Source organism: Maniola hyperantus, chromosome 16 (genome assembly GCF_902806685.2).
Source record: "Maniola hyperantus chromosome 16, iAphHyp1.2, whole genome shotgun sequence".
Lineage (NCBI taxonomy): Eukaryota > Metazoa > Arthropoda > Insecta > Lepidoptera > Nymphalidae > Maniola > Maniola hyperantus.
This window is the reverse complement of record NC_048551.1, coordinates 4,055,060-4,072,180: the sequence shown is the minus strand read 5'-3', so window position 1 is coordinate 4,072,180 and position 17,121 is coordinate 4,055,060.

The following is a 17,121-nucleotide window of genomic DNA, read 5'->3' as shown; positions in this document are numbered from 1 at the left end:
TCAGTTATGGGTCAGTGAGTTACCTATTGCCACTAAATAATACCTACACAGCCTACAAAATAATACCTACAAAGTAATTCTCTACTCTCTCTCTTTCTCTACTTTTCTCTAATCTTTTCTTCTCTTCTAATCTACTCTACAGGCCGGATTCCGTGCTTGTTAATCATTGGGAGGAACTGCCGCAATCACAACTCCTTACATACACCGCTTTTTGTTAATAATTAATCTATAGTGTGAAGGTTCGCACTTTACTTACAAATCAAATGCCGTGACTTCAGTTATAGGTCAGTGAGTTATGTATCACCACTAAATAATACCTACACAGCCGAAGCAATCTCTACTCTCTCTCTTTCTTTACTTTTCTCTAATCTTTTCTCCTCTTCTAATCTACTCTACAGGCCGGATTCCGCGCTCGTTAATCATTGGGAGGAACTGCCGCAATCACAACTCCTTACATACACCGCTTTTTGTTAATTAATCTATAGTGTGAAGGTTCGCACTTAGTAGGTTTTATAAATATTATGATCATAATCTATAAACATAACATTATAATTATAAATATTTTAAATATTATATTATTATCATAATTTGAATATTATAGCTTCGTCATGATCATTCATTTGTTCAGTGTTTCAAAAATTCACACTATCGTAACTTCAGTTATGGGTCAGTGAGTTACCTATTGCCACTAAATAATACCTACACAGCCTACAAAATAATACCTACAAAGTAATTCTCTACTCTCTCTCTTTCTCTACTTTTCTCTAATCTTTTCTTCTCTTCTAATCTACTCTACAGGCCGGATTCCGTGCTCGTTAATCATTGGGAGGAACTGCCGCAATCACAACTCCTTACATACACCGCTTTTTGTTAATAATTAATCTATAGTGTGAAGGTTCGCACTTTACTTACAAATCAAATGCCGTGACTTCAGTTATAGGTCAGTGAGTTATGTATCACCACTAAATAATACCTACACAGCCGAAGCAATCTCTACTCTCTCTCTTTCTTTACTTTTCTCTAATCTTTTCTCCTCTTCTAATCTACTCTACAGGCCGGATTCCGCGCTCGTTAATCATTGGGAGGAACTGCCGCAATCACAACTACTTACATACACCGCTTTTTGTTAATTAATCTATAGTGTGAAGGTTCGCACTTTACCTAGTAAGTTTTATAATTATTTAATATCATAATTTGAATAGTATAGCTTCATCATGATCATTAATTTGTTTCTATTTTCATTTTTTTTTTTGCAAAATAAAATAATTAAAAAATTCACACTACTGTGACTTAAGTTATGGGTCAGTGAGTTACCTATCGCCACTAAATAATACCTACCTACACAGCCGAAGCAATTTTCTACTCCGTCTCTTTCTCTACTTTTCTCTAATCTTTCTCTTTTCTAATCTACTCTACAGACCGGATCCCGCGCTCGTTAATACTGCCGAGGAACTGCCGCAATCACAATTCCTTACATACACCGCTTTTTGGTAATTAAATTAAGTATAGTGGGAAGTTTCGCACTTTAGAAAGGAAACTTTTTACAAATATTAAATCACACATTAAGTATACCTAACTTTTTTCTCGTGATGAAAATCCATCATGGATACCACCAGCCACGGGGGAGCACAGCGATTATGTCGGACTCCTACCGACTAAAAATCTCAAGAAGTTCATCATTTAACTTTTGTCGTTGAAGTCGCGAGCATAAGCTAATTCAAACTAAAATTTCAGAATGTTCTTCAAAATATTAATTTACAGCACGCGCGTTCCATAATAATATAATATTTAGGTAAATATATCTCTATATATATAAAAGGAAAAGGTGATTGACTGACTGACTGACTGATCTATCAACGCACAGCTCAAACTACTGGAGGGATCGGGCTGAAATTTGGCATGCAGATAGCTATTATAAGAAAGGATTTTTGTAAATTTAACTCCTAAGGGGGTGAAATAGGGGTTTGAAATTTTGTAGTCCACGCGGACGAAGTCGCGAGCATAAGCTAGTAAAATATATAATTTGAACAGCCTCGTCTTAATAACATTAGAGGCACCTACCTCCCCGTGCGGCTCCTCGATCACGCTCCGCCGCATCATCCATCATAATATGAACAAAAAGGTTCGCGCTTGGTCATTATGTTATACCTATACTTGGCAGATTATTATATAACAAGCAGTTGCTTTCCCCTGCGACTTTGTCCGTTTACCTACTTTTTATTAAATTAGCTAAATAAATATCTATCATCTTGAAGCTGTGATAGCCTGATGGTTAGGCCGTCCGCCTCCTAATCGGGGGTCGGGGGTTCGATCCCGGGCACGCACCTCTAACATTTCGGAATTATGTGCGTTTTTAAGTAATTAAAATATCAAGCTTTAACGGTGAAGGAAAACATCGTGTGGAAACCTGCATGCCTGAGAGTTCTCCATAATCTTCTCAAAGGTGTGTGAAGTCTGCCAATCCGCACTTGGCCAGCGCGGGCGTGGTAAACTATGACTAAAGCCTTTCTCACTCTGAGAGGAGACCCGTTCTCTGTAGTGAGCCGGCAAAGGGTTGATCATGATGATGACTTGATACAATCAACGGTGAAGAAAAACTTTGTGAGGACACCTGCATGTCTAACAGTTTTCCATAATGTCCTCAAAGGTGTGTGAAGTCTGCCAATCCACATATTTTGGCTAGCGTATGGTTGACTATGAAACCCTTATCAGGGGATAGATTATACGTGCGCTCAGTAGTAGGCCAGCGATGGATTAATATGATAATTAGATAAATCAGCGGAATAAAATGGAAATCATTGTCTTAAATAACAATCGGAACTCGTTATTACTTTTTTTATCGCTGGGAAATACATTTACGCATCCCCCCGGAAGCCAACCAGCCAGCCAGCCAGTTATCCAGCCAGCCAGCCAGCCATGGAGGGTATGTGGGACTCGCCGGCCGAGAGGCGAGCGGAATACCCATTAAAACCCAGCAATTATTATTAGTTTGAACTGATTCATTTAATAAACCGCTAAAAACACTTTTTGTTTGAATTTTTATCTTTTACGATTCGTGTAAGTATACGTACTTAACTTCTTTTGAGTGATTTGAACTAGAAATTCAAATATTACAAAAAATGTTGGAAAAACGGTAAATAACATTCAAAATTCCAATTCGAAATTCAGATTTAATATAGGTACAATACAACTAGTTTTATTTAAAAAACACATAAGTAGGTACCTACCCAGTGGCGTGCAGGTCAAAGAGGCATAAATGCACTGCTTACCCCAGTTGTAATAGCTCAATGCATATTTTTCATTATGATCTGCATGTAAACAGGTTCCTACCTAACTAATGCCTACCCTGGCTTCGAACACTGTGCACGCCACTGTACCTACCTATAACGGATTTCCAATACAAAAACTATTTAAACTTCAAATTCCTCAGTTATTAAATCAGGCGATTAACAAACCCGTCCTAAGGTTCAATTGCATGACAGGCTGTTAAAGTTACGGTTAAACTTTGGTCATCAATAAAATCCAAATGGGTTGCCGCAATATTAGGCACTGTGGAAAGCTGGTATCACAATAATAATAAAAAATCAGCCTAGTGCGAGTCGGACTCGCACACGTAGAGTTCCGTACCATCGTACAAGAAATAACACTGTTTAATTTTTATGGCGGCATTTTGAATTTTTTTTCCTTGGCACCCTTCGGGTACGGAACCCTAAAAAGAGTTCTACCTACAGGTGATACCCTAGTTTTTGAAACAACACAATCACACAGCATCTTGACCGGCTACATAGAACGTTGCACAAAAGACTTTTAAAAGTAAATCTTGCACATGAAAGCACAGGAATAATGAGAAGGCAACTACTTTGCCTCAAAGGGACCCATTCAATATAGACGAGATATTACAGAGGTTGAGATGCTGATTGGTATAGATTTATCTGTAGCTCTTATTTGTATTCTGTATCTTGTACTTACAAGTATCTAGTTTGAAACTTGCTTTGCTTTTTTATAGTTTATACCTATACTATTTAATTGATTTAACAAAAACCTCATATTTATAATTATTTAGGTGCTAGGAATGAAATTTCGTATATAGTTCGCGCCAGGTTGACATGGCAATTGGGGTGGGGACACCCCGCACACCTCCCGTGCTAATCCGGGCGCTGTGCGGGTGTGCGGGGTAGGTACACCCCGCCTCATACCCCCATGTCCTATTGCCATGTCGACCTTTCGCGAACTCTATAGGTAAGTATCTATCTAATTTATGCATTAGCCCATCGATATAAATGACAAGCGAACAAAATTTTTCACGGTTTTGGAACTAAATAAATAAACGCCACCTGATACTTATGAACGATCCGTTTGAAATCCAGACGTCACTGAGGTTGCATTGGTGCTAAATAAACATTTTAGGACCAATGAGTCAGTGCCATTTTGCTTGTTCAATGGCCCTGTCCTTACGAAGTAAATATAAGTCAATGCATTAGTCTATGTTATTATTGGATAAAGTAGCTTTCTTGGTGAAAGAATTATTAAAATGACTTCAGTAATTTCAGAGTTTATCGATTACAAACAAACAATTACTCACCTAATCTTTCTCTTTAAAATATTCGAAACCCCGAAATTGATTTCGCGGGTTTTTTTTAATCCTCAGAAGCATACAGCAGGAAAATGGTAAATAAGTAGGTAAGTATATTTATAAAATAAATAAAATTGATAGCTTCTACACGTATTTTTTTTATTTTTATTTTTTAACTATTCTTACTCCTAGGTTAACTTTACTATAGTTTTAGATTTATTCAATTACCATTGCACCTTGAATAATTTTAGTTTTTTGTGTTTTCACTATTTCGGAAAGTTTTAGCTACTTTTTGTATTATTTTACTTATATGATTAATAATTGTTCCATGTAAAGTGTGTGAATGTGCATGTAGTGTTTGCTTTCAAATGATTTTACATACAACGTCATGTAATTTAACTTTATGTAATTTAAGATCATTTTTGTAAAAATCGCTAGCGAACCTTTTCAATAAAAATAAAAAAATAAAATAAAAAAAAATTAAATAGTAATTTCTTTTTAGTCCACCATTATTCAAGCTTCGGGCTTTCAACTTTCAACTCTTTGCATTCGGTATTCGCGCTCACAAATTCATAGGAGCGAAATCGTTGAAACTTTAATAAGGTCGTTACGCATACGCCATTTTAATGTCCACCCATGACGTTTCATTCCCACCCATTGTTCCTTACCTACCCGCGCTCACCCACTCACCCCTCGGACAAAGGGGCTATTGTCTACGGCCATATTTTTAAGAACAATATATGACTATCCACATAAACACACATAATTATTTCGTGTGTTCTATTCACCTATAAACGTATCGTATAGATAAACGTTCTTTTATTTATAGTGTTCTTAGTTAAATTGCTACGTTAGGTAGGTACTTATTCATTAAACTTTTTGGAACCTGCTACCTTTAAAATTAACAATTATTAGCTGAAAAGGAAAGCCTTGACTGCGCGGTCCTGTGGAAAATTTGATATTTTATTGTACAATGTGCCATTCTTGTCAACGTGTTTCTATGAATATCTTGTACTTACATGGATTGAAATTTTAAATCTATGTATCTATCTTGGTAGGTAGGTCTACTTTATTTTTTCCTTAGTTGCCTTCCTCCCTTAGCTTTCAGAAGGAAAACGTGAACAACACGCTTTGACCGATGTTTTCGACCGTTTGCAACACAAATTACTGGTCACTTACGTAATTTCAGGGAGAAGTTGTTTACAATTTTTAAGTCAGCTTAGAAAAACAGATTTTCAAAATTGGTTGGTATATGCCTGTGGTATATGCACAAGCTCAGGTCTTTTAGTTCGTAGTCGCCCTTTGAAACCAGACCAATTTCCTAGCAAAAACTCATTTAGGCCACGTTAAAATGGGCGTCGTTGAGCGGCGAGGCCATATCCGACGAGCGATTGGCTCGCTGATTGATCAACCGTTGATTGATCCGATGAGACCGGCTGTCGGTAATGTGTGCCACATCTGTGGTTTTAATATGCGTAAATCGATTCAGTCTCTGAATAGTCTCTCACTGTTTTAGGTACTTCGGAGGATCGTGGTAATGGAAAATTTGTAAGTAATAGAATAGGTGTGACGTGCGACGACCGATTATCATTTATCATTATAAATTAGTAGGTATTACTAAAACTAATCACCTCTTCGTACATTTAAATGTAAGTAAGAATATGTTCCAGTACGATTAAGTAGTCAGAGATACAAACTAAAGAGTCACAGAGTATAAAGTATGGCAAACATAGTTAAAGCATACAAGATAGCAGGCAGCCCCCTTCAGTAATCTGGTTACGTTTTAACTGCCCCTTACATCCGTTCAGCGGAAAGCGCGATAGAGTAGGCGGGCCTCTTGTACAGTATAACACAATTATTCATTTTGCTATGTTTCTATTTTGCTTTGAATAACTTTGACGCATTTTTTTTATATCCTTCCCGGCTCTACGCAATAAACTATTCTTTCCGGACCGATGGTAGTCTCTTCACTTCATATTATCATTAGACTCATAATAAGGTGGCCTACAGTCCATACTAATATACATACGAATACTTATTAAAAATAGAGGGAATATTGTTAATTAGAGAAAACTTTTAACCACTAAGTTAAGAGTTATATAGTTATGTGTGGTGGGAAGCTTCGGCCGTGGCTAGTTACCACCTTATCGACGAAGCCGTGTCGCCAAGGACTAAGTATAAGGTTCCGGTACACCGTACGGCGTACAGTGCCGCATAGAATTAGAAACTGATAAATGATAATAAATAAGGGCAGCTGTCATACATACTCAGCTAGCAAACACGTAGTGTTATTGTTATACCTACCACCTAAACACAATCTAATAGGTACCAAAAACTATTTACCTCATTTTGTAGTTTTAGTGACTTGGTATTTTTTAAACCCGCAATGTATGACGTGCAAAACTCGGGTCAATGCCCCATTTACGATGCGGCATTAAGGCCGAGTGGCCTACTTACGCAACGTTCGTTAAAATGCATCACCACTGACCAGCAAAATTGCAGTCATGGCTAACTTGTATCTAAATAATAAAATAGTTGAATGAAAAAGTTATACTGCTTTGCCTATTTTCTAAAGAGTCTTTAACTGCAAAAATAATACCTAGTTCAAGAGTTTTAAGTATTAGGTAGATAAAAATATGGGAATTAAAAAAACAGTTTTCTAAAATATTGACCAAACTAAAAACTAACGGAAAACCTTGAGCCCATGTAGCGTTCTTTACCTATTAGAAACATTTGTGTTTGAAAAAAAAAACATAAGTAGGTAGGTACTCTAGAGTTGAACTTGAATGTACTAAAGGTGGGCCGGGCCGCCCATAACCTAATGGATAGAAAATTCTCTATGAATTAAATTTTTGGCGAGATGCCCTTTGGCATCTTTAAAAAAAAAAAAGAGATATCCATATCTTAATCTGTGTCTTTTGCGCTTTCCAAAGATAGGTAAGTACCTATTACTTGAATCCCCGTTTAAGAAAAAGAAATTCCGGTATTTACAGGAACATTCAACTTAAGAGTTAGATTAATAATTCTCACCAATTTAGATGAGAATTATTATTAATCTAACTCTTAAGTTGAATGTTTTTTCGCAGCATCTCAAGTAGATAAGTTGCCCTTTAAACCTAGATTTTTCTTACCCCCGTATGCAAATCACGGCGCGCGTTAAACTCAACGACGGGCACTCTCGTTTTCGCCCAAGTTCGCATTTTTCACTCCGCCCGCCCGACTTTCCTTTCACTTGCCAACTTTAAAGTAAACTCATAACTTTACTATTAAACTAACTTTCACTAGATAGCTACTTGGATAGTTTTTTGTTTCTCCTACATACCTAACTATAGATACAGATATACATTCTCTAACTTCGTCATTAATTCTGATCAGTTTGATGATTCAATAAAATATCTAAAATAAAAAATTCCGCAAATCCTTCCGCAAAATTATCTTAGCAAAAAAGGATGCATTCGAATTAGTAGTAAGTCTTTGAATGTATCTTTTTTTACCTTTTTTTATTTTATTATTGAATCATCAACCTGATCAGAAATAACGAGGAAGTTAGTAGACTTAGATTTTTTTAAATTTAATTTATTAGTATATAATAACTTAGCACCTAGGATTCGAATAATGTATTTTTTTTTTTGTATAATTTTGTTGGTGGGTTCATTAAAAAATACAAATAAATGTAGAAATCCTTTTATTTTACATTTTCCATTCCATAATATTATAAAGACTAGATAATTAGTTTAAAATTTTCTTGTTAGAAATGAGTTTCAGAAAAAGTAACGCTGGTAAACTCATGTAGGGAGTAATAATTCCAAAATCCATCAGTAAACGATGAAATAAGAGCAACTACCGCCCTCTATAACAATACTGTGTTGTATAGTTGCTTGCTACTCGCTAAAAGATGGCGCTGTCCCAACACTCTAATGGGATTATGAAATTAAGTTTTTTGTTCTTTTTGGATCAGTACATCACTGTATTGGATTTTGTTTGTGAATTAAAGTACCTACTTACTTATTTGGATTTTCTCCTATAAGAATTGTATGTAAGAATTGGATGGATGTTGTTACATAAAAAAATTCATATTTCCCTGAACCATTTTTAGAGTTCCGTACCCGAAGGATACCAACGGGACCCTATTACTAAGCCTCCACTGTCTGTTCATCCGCCTGTCTGTCAGCGGGCTGTATCTCATGAACTGTGATATACTGATACAGATAACTGATACATAGAGAGTGAAATTTTCACAGAATGTGTAAATATTTCCCATTGCCGCTTTAAAAAATTAACAACGAATACCTACCTACATGCTTACTAAAAATTTCAAAATTAAAAAATTAAAAAGTGTTCTTAAATTTAAAAACTAATAAGAAAGTGCACGGAACCCTTCGTGTGCGATACCAACTCGCACTTGGACGGTTTTTTACAATGTTTTTTAATTTTTTAGAAATTGATGGCCTGGATTTTCTACACGACTACGCAACGCGAAGAGTGTTACGCATGAATGCTCATACAGAGTCCTTCCTTTGTAGGGTTTACAAATAGAGAAAACCTATAGTCCGCGACAGGTCGAGATGACAATCGAGGTGGGCACCCGCACGTCACCCGCGTTATCCCGCAAAGGGTTAACGCATGGAGTGTGCGGGTGTGCAGGGCGTCCGCCCGCCTCATACCCCCATTGCCATCTCGACCTGTCGCGTACTAGACATTCAAAATCTCAAGTTTAAGACCAGTGGTTAGAGCTGACATGTACCTAACTAATGTACCTACCTATTATTTATCATAATAGATATAATATTATGTACAGCTATATCGTAAAGCGCGGTTTCCCCAAAAGACCCTACTCAAGAAATAAACCAATGATTTATAGCCATCTTTGCCCCATGAGAAAGTAATGCCAACTTTGAAAATGCCACAAATATCATGACAGTTGGTGAAATAGGTACATGTTATATCTATTTCGGACGCCGCCGGACCCGTGTCACACTGTCATGGTTCACGCATGCCCTGGAGGATGGAGTGGTCCAAGGCATACGCTTAATCGTGAGAAAAAAATATATTTCAAAAGTTGCTACTTTTTATTTTATGCTAGTTTATGCTCGCGACTTCGTTCACGTGGAGTACACAAATTTCAAACCCCTATTCCACCCCCTTAGGGGTTGAATTTTCAAAAATCCTTTCTCAGCGGATGCCTACATCATAATAGTTATCTGTAAGAAAATTTTCAGCCCGATCTGTCCAGTAGTTTGAGCTGTGCGTTGATAGATTAGTCAGTCAGTCAGTCAGATTGATCTTAATAATCTTAAAATTAAGTAGAAGCTAATAATAGGTTTTCACAGTTAGATACAAAATTAACAGTAAGATGAACACAGTGACAAGCAAACTATAACTAGATATAATTACGTTATGCTAGCAAACAAATTAGTTAAACTTTGGCTTACTCTTATTCACATTTCCATAAAATATGTTTATGCTGGATTCGTTATAAATTGAACTTAGATAGCGAGAAGCGCGAGCAATGAAGGAGTTTGATCTGTTGTTCATTCTAGACACTGGTATACGTAAAAAAATCTGGATGCACGTATTAATAGACGTCAGATACAAGTTAGTCCTTGACAGCAATCTCACCTGGTGGTATTTGATCATTGGATTTGAGTTTTGATAACTAAGATAAGTGCAAATAAGCGAACTAGATATGAATGTTTTTTTTTCAATTTATATAGGATCATAGTATAGGTAGTTTAACATGGCTCAGATAAGCAGTCCTATGTACTCTATATAAGGTAAGTAAGCATCTGCTTTGATCCATGTTACATTGTGTAAACAGTTTGCCCTGTCGGTAAACAAATTATACAAAGCACTTTAATTGAAAAAATATACAAAGAAAAAACGATTAAAATTAAATATTGTGATCCTGAAAATTTCGATTACGATTAATTAATTTTGATCGTTAATCACGTTAACTTTTTAATCATTAATTTTTAAACGTTAATCAGACTAACTTTTTGACAACACTGCTGTATCTTATAGATCACTCACTACCTTATGCTCGCGACTATAGTCCGCGTTGAATACATACATTTCAACCCCTTATTTTACTCCCTTAGGGGTTGAATTTTCAAAAATCCCTTCTTAGCGCATGCCTACGTCATAATAGCTATCTGCATGCCTAATTTCATCCCTATTCGTCCAATAGTTTCAACTGTGCGTTGATAGATCAGTCAATCAGTGACCTTTTCTTTTATATATTTAGATTTGATGCTATAAGCACACGAGTAGATATATAGACCAGAGGGTAAGCTTCATACTTGCGGCTGGCTGTAGGTTCACTCACTCTAGCGTAGCTCACGCACACCACGACGTGTCACGGACGCTCCGTTTGCAGCCAAACAGGGCGCACGGAGCGTCCGTAGTACGTCGTGGTGTGCGTGAGCTAGTGTGAAGCTTCCCCTCTGGTCTATAATATCTACTCGTGTGCTATAAGCTCATAACATGGGACACGGCAAATGTGGCAAAGATTCCACTCATAGGGTATTTCTTTAACTCGCGTCGGCTACGTGTGTAAACAGTCTGCCATGTCGGCAAAAACTTTTTACAAAGTAATTTGCCGACCGTCCGAATATTTGTTGCTTAGAAGTTGTCACAACAGAGTTCAACAGATAGGTATGTTAACATTTTTACTACTTTCTGCCGCGTACTGCACCTACCTACTTTGCATTGAAGGTAGGACCTAAGAGGTACCTATAGTCCGCGACAGGTCGAGATGGCAATTGAGGTACGAGGCGCGGGGAGCCGGATTAGTTAGAGGGGCATTCCCTCCCCGATTGCCATCTCGACCTGTCGCGTTCTATATAAACCTTCTACACAAATAAAAACTACAGGCTAATAAAAGCAAAATGTATTAAAGCCAACCAGGTCCTTCCAAACATTCCGTACAAATATTACAACAGAATTGAAATCAAAACTATACAATCGCACTACAATCTGGGGTCGACCCTGCGACCGTCCCCATACTACTGCCCACAAGAAAACCCTGTGAACCTAAATTCAACCCTATTTCGTAAGGAATAGAACACAGTTTTGTGTGTGGTCGGGAGGCAGTTAGTATGTTTTTTGTTGCCCAAGGTTGTTTAGGGGTGTACTGCCCACAGCGAGGGTGGACAGTCCGCAAAGGGTCCGATTGTGCCTCGTTTAGTCTACTTGAAAGGTTTGGAATCATTTTGGAATAAACTGTTGGTAAGTAGACTTCAAGACTTGTATAATATTATAATACTAGCTTATGCTCGCGACTTCGTCCGCGTGGACTAAACAAATTTCGAACCCCTATTTCACCCCCTTAGGGATTGAATTTTCAAAAATCCTTTCTTAGCGGATGCCTACCTAATAAAAGCTATCTGCTTGCCAAATTTCAGCCCGATCCAACCAGTAGTTTGAGCTGTGAATTGATAGATCAGTCAGTCAGTCATTCAGTCAGTCAGTCACCTTTTATTTTTATATATTTAGATTAGAATTTAACAGTTTTAGGTAGGTTTCAACTTTTTGTAACTTATTTTCATAGGCAGTGTTTTTCATTCGTTTAGGTATCATAAGTGGAGCCATTTAAAATTTTACACTAATTAGGTGCGATTTCATAATTAATTAATTTAGATATTAGGTAATTAAAACTTCATACCTATTACCTATTGGCCGTAATATTTTCGTCTATTATCATAGGATCTACCTAATTGTCACCCGACGAAGTTTACTAAATCATACGTATAGCGCTAGTAGGTACCTACCTAACCGTATCTTAGTTTCGTTATGTTTTAGATATTATTCTTTGTTAAGTACATAATATTATATCAAACATAAGTTTTACTCGATTAAAACAGATATACATAATATTTGAATATTATTAGTGTTCAAACGATTTGCGGTATCTAATCACTAGTTTTTTTTTTAAATATCGACCCTTCAAAACTGGTACGATAGCCCACAACAGTTGCATTAGTTGACACTAAAATAAAATAAGAATACCTATTGCTTGTCCATTACGGATTTCATTTAAAAAATAGAGAGAGTCGAGTAGTCGGTCGAGTTGACTTGCAAATTTGCATGAGGCACGGAGGGTCCACCCGTTGTGCATACATTAGAAGCAGATATCGCAAACCTTTTTGGTAGGATTAAATTAGTAACTTATTTGCGACGTTCTGTTTTGCCGGTCGATTCCTTATTGTACCGTCTCTTGCCAATGATAATAGATTAATTATCTTCTAAAAGCAATAGGTAGTCTTGTTACTATAATAGTAGGCAATCTGAATCAGCTGACTCCGGTGTCTTAAAACATTTTATAGAGATGATAGGAAATATCGCTGGTTTGATAAGCCATACCAATGTACCTATAACAATAATTGCAAAAGTGTTTCTGTCTGTTTGTCTGAATGTCTGTCTGCTAGCATTTCACGGTCCATCCTTTTAACCAATTTTGACGAAATTTGCCAGCAGACAGACAAAAACACATTCGCATTTATAATCATCATGATCAACCCATCGCCGGCCCACTACTGAGCACGGGTCCTCTCAGAATGAGAAGGGTTTAGTCGGCCACGCTGTCCAAGTGTGGATTTGCAGACTTCACAACCTTGAGAACTTTATCGAGAACTAGTCTCAGGCATGTAGGTTCCCTCATGAATGATTTTAAGCTTATTTCATGGTTTAACCACAGAATATATAATAGTACTAACGTTTTAACGACATACATATTTTATAGCCTCAATAGCTCAACAGGTAAAGGAGTGGACTGAAAACCGAAAGGTCGACGGTTCAAATGACAAATCCCTCCCGTTGCACTATTGTCGTACCTACTCCTAGCACAAGCTTGACGCTTAGTTGGAGAGGAAAGGGGAATATTAGTCATTTAACATGTCTAATATTCTTTTTTTTTTTATGTAGATAACGGGTACATACCACGATTAACTTGAAGTTTTTATTTGTATTTGTATTTATTTATTTTATTAAAAAAGAATATTTACAGTTTACAATAAGTCTACAATTCGTAAGTACTTGTAAAAGTTTATACGAATAAAAAAGATTTTTTTATTTTTATTTTTTTGTTGCATTCATAAACTTTAAATAAGTTTTTCCGTACACCAGTGCCGTCGACAGTCGATAGGTACCTACACGTAACACATTAATTTATTGGTATACTTAATACTTAACAGCTAACTAACAATTACTATTACAATTTGTCGATATTTTAACCTAATTGCACGGGTCGTGGTCACGACGGGACTGCGGTACTACGAGAGATGGAGTTCGAGCTGTCAAGGGCAGTAGCGAACTACCCTCTTTCTTGTTCTTTTCGCTGGAACTTCACGAGCTGTCCGACAAAATACACTCACAACGTTACTATAAAATTTTGATGTCGTACGTTGCTGTCTTGGTTTGTTGTTTTGATAAAGTGATATTTTAATCGCTTAAAACGCACATAGCTCCGAACCCCCGATTTCCCGAATTCAAAACCAACGTCATCTTAACCACTAGGCAATCACGGTTCTATAACAATAATATTAGTATGGCATTTAAACTACCGTGAGTGATTTCCATTCTAAATAATATCTGTCCCGGCTTTACTCACGTGTGTAGTCGACGTTAGCCGTTAGTTTTGACAGTCAAAACCGCGGCGCGTGCGCGAACGGACTCCCTTGAAAAAGGACCCCGTATGGGTTCGAAACTAGTCGGGCTAACGTCGACTACACACGTGAGTACAGCCGGGACAGATATTATTTAGAATATTAGTATGGTTTTTTTTAAGAATATTAGCCATGTTAAATGACTAATATTCCCCTTTCCTCTCCAACTAAGCGTCAGTCTTGTGCTAAGAGTAGGTACGACAATAGTGCAACGGGCGGAGTTTGAACCGTCGACCTTTCGGTTTTCAGTCCACTCCTATACCGGTTGAGCTATTGAGGCTCTAGATTGTGTAAACTATACAAGAAAAATATTTAATTTTATTCGTCCGCGACACCGACGCGACGGGCGCTGGGAAACAAATATTGCTAGATATTACGCGTCCCTTGCCCTTCAAATTGCAATAAAAAACCAGGACGTCTTGCTCCGACCACCTTGCCGTTATTTACTTCCAAGATCCAACGACCGGGGACCTTTTTCATTTCCTCACAAAACATGTTGTTTTTATTAAAACATTTCGGACGTAGCTCTGCCTGCATGCACAGATAGTTTTATTGGAATCAGATGCTTCGTATTGAATACAGATATAACATCAGGACTCTATAATAATTCCTCAAAGACTCTACTTATACAGTGGTTAAGACGTCAGCGTCTTATTCGGGGAGTCCGAGGTTTCAATCCCGGGGCATACGCACTTTTACATTTTCGGAGCATGTGCATTTTAAGCAATTAAATATCACTTGCTTTAACGATGAAGGAAATCATGTGAGGAAGCCTGCATGCCTTAGAGTTCTCCATAATGTTCTCAAAGGTGTGTGAAGTCTGGCAATCCGCTCTTGCCCAGAGTGGTGGACTATGGTCAAACGGTACGGACGGTAGACCTGTGTTCAATATTGGGCCGGCAACTGAGCCGATTGATATGATGATGATGATGATGATGATGATGATAATGATAACAATAGAACCTGAAAACAATGCCCCTACCTCCAGAGGAGGAGATACCTGATATCAAACGTCTGTAATATATTTTTATGTGTTTCTCAAAGGTCCAAAATCCAATATTTAAGATAAACAAACAATCGCCCTGGGTCCGCGGACACCGCAATTTATCGCGCGGGCCGGGCGACCCCGGACCAAGAAAGGGTTCGGAATGGATGCTGTTATTGTATCGGAAGGTGGCCCGGTCTTAACGGGCTTACAAGACTGTGCCTTTAGAAGCTACTAGAAGTGGCAGTATGGGAAGTAAAAAATATTATACCATTACCAATAGACGTCCACTGCTGGACATAGGTCTCTTGTAGGGACACGCCACGGTCTTGCGCCGCCTGGATCCAGCGGCTCCCTGCGACTCGTCTGATGTCGTCCGTCCACCTAGTGGGGGGTCTTCCAACGCTGCGTCTTCCGGTGCGAAGTCGCCATTTATAGCACCTTGGGACCCCAACGTCTATCGGTTGTACGAACTATGTGCCCTGCCCATTGCCACTTCAGCTTCGCAACCCGTTGAAAATATTAAAATCTTGTAATTTAAATCATCATAATCATCGTCAACTGATATACGTCCACTGCAGTAGACATTGTAGAGACTTCTACACGCAAAGTTTTGCGCCACCTGAATCCAACGACTCGTTTAACGCCCGTCTGTCCTAGGTCGACTTTCGGGTGCGATGTCGTCATTCTAGCTCTTTGAATTTCCTTGCGATCGCTCTAGGCCCGCGGACGCCACAATTTATCGCGCCGACCAAAGAGGGTTAGGAATGATGCTGTTATTGTATCTAAAGGTGGCCCGGTCTTAACGGGCTTACAAGACATTGCCTTTATAAGGCTACTAGAAGTTGCAGTAAATCAAAAATTAGATTAGGGCATATTAATGAAAAAGGACTCACCATAATATTATTATATTATGCTCTATTTGTCAACTGTCATGTCAAAAGTACGATTTTAGTCCTTAATCTACCAATGTACCTAAGCCAACCACATGAGAGTTGACGCAGCAAATAATATAGTGAGCTCTTTCACAAAATATATGCATTTTATACCTTATGTTTTACGTCTATGCTAGATTATTAGCCCATTTTTGAAAAGGATCTATATGCTTCAGCTGTTCTTGCATTTTTCTTTTGAAAATTGATTCGCGTCTTCAGTAGATGTTGTATCGCGTGGCATCATAATAGCGGCATAGCTTTCGGTAGATACTACTGAAAAAAAAAGTTTTTTCAATCGTAGACAATAGTACTGAATCTGAGCACAACTAAATTTTAGAGTATTCGCATCCTCTTCTTACTAATGTAATATGAAAAGTACAGACACAATTTTAAATTTAATTTAGAGCTGTCAAACCTTTACTTTAGTTGCCAGTTACGAGCCTATTGTTTTGTAGCGTGCACTAAAATTTAGAGTTTTTAAATGTGAAATTCATATTCCGTCCTTTTTTAGAAATATTATAAAGAAATAGATTTAGATACTCTTAATTTAGTTTAGAGAAAGACAACCGAATCGGCGCCATTGTTACCGAGAATGTGTCTTGCCATGTCTGAACTATTCATAGATCTACCAAGTCACATTTGCAAATACAACCGTTTCCATAGTGTTAGTGCGTATTCACGACCTGTCCCTTACGCACACTAACACAAAAGGGACAAAGGTCACTAGCCACAGCCTTCTTATATTTGTTTAAGACGTGTATTGTGCCCAGAAGTCGTATTTCTATACGTTTACATAATATTATATTATGGTTCTGTGTTTACTTGCAAATTCAATATAAGTAAAACAGGGGTAAGTACACTTAACGTTGGTACGACATTTTTATTTAGGTACCTTTTATTATTAGCTTTGGTACAAAGCAATACTCCTACCTTGATATCAAGATAATATATTTAGCTACTTAAAAT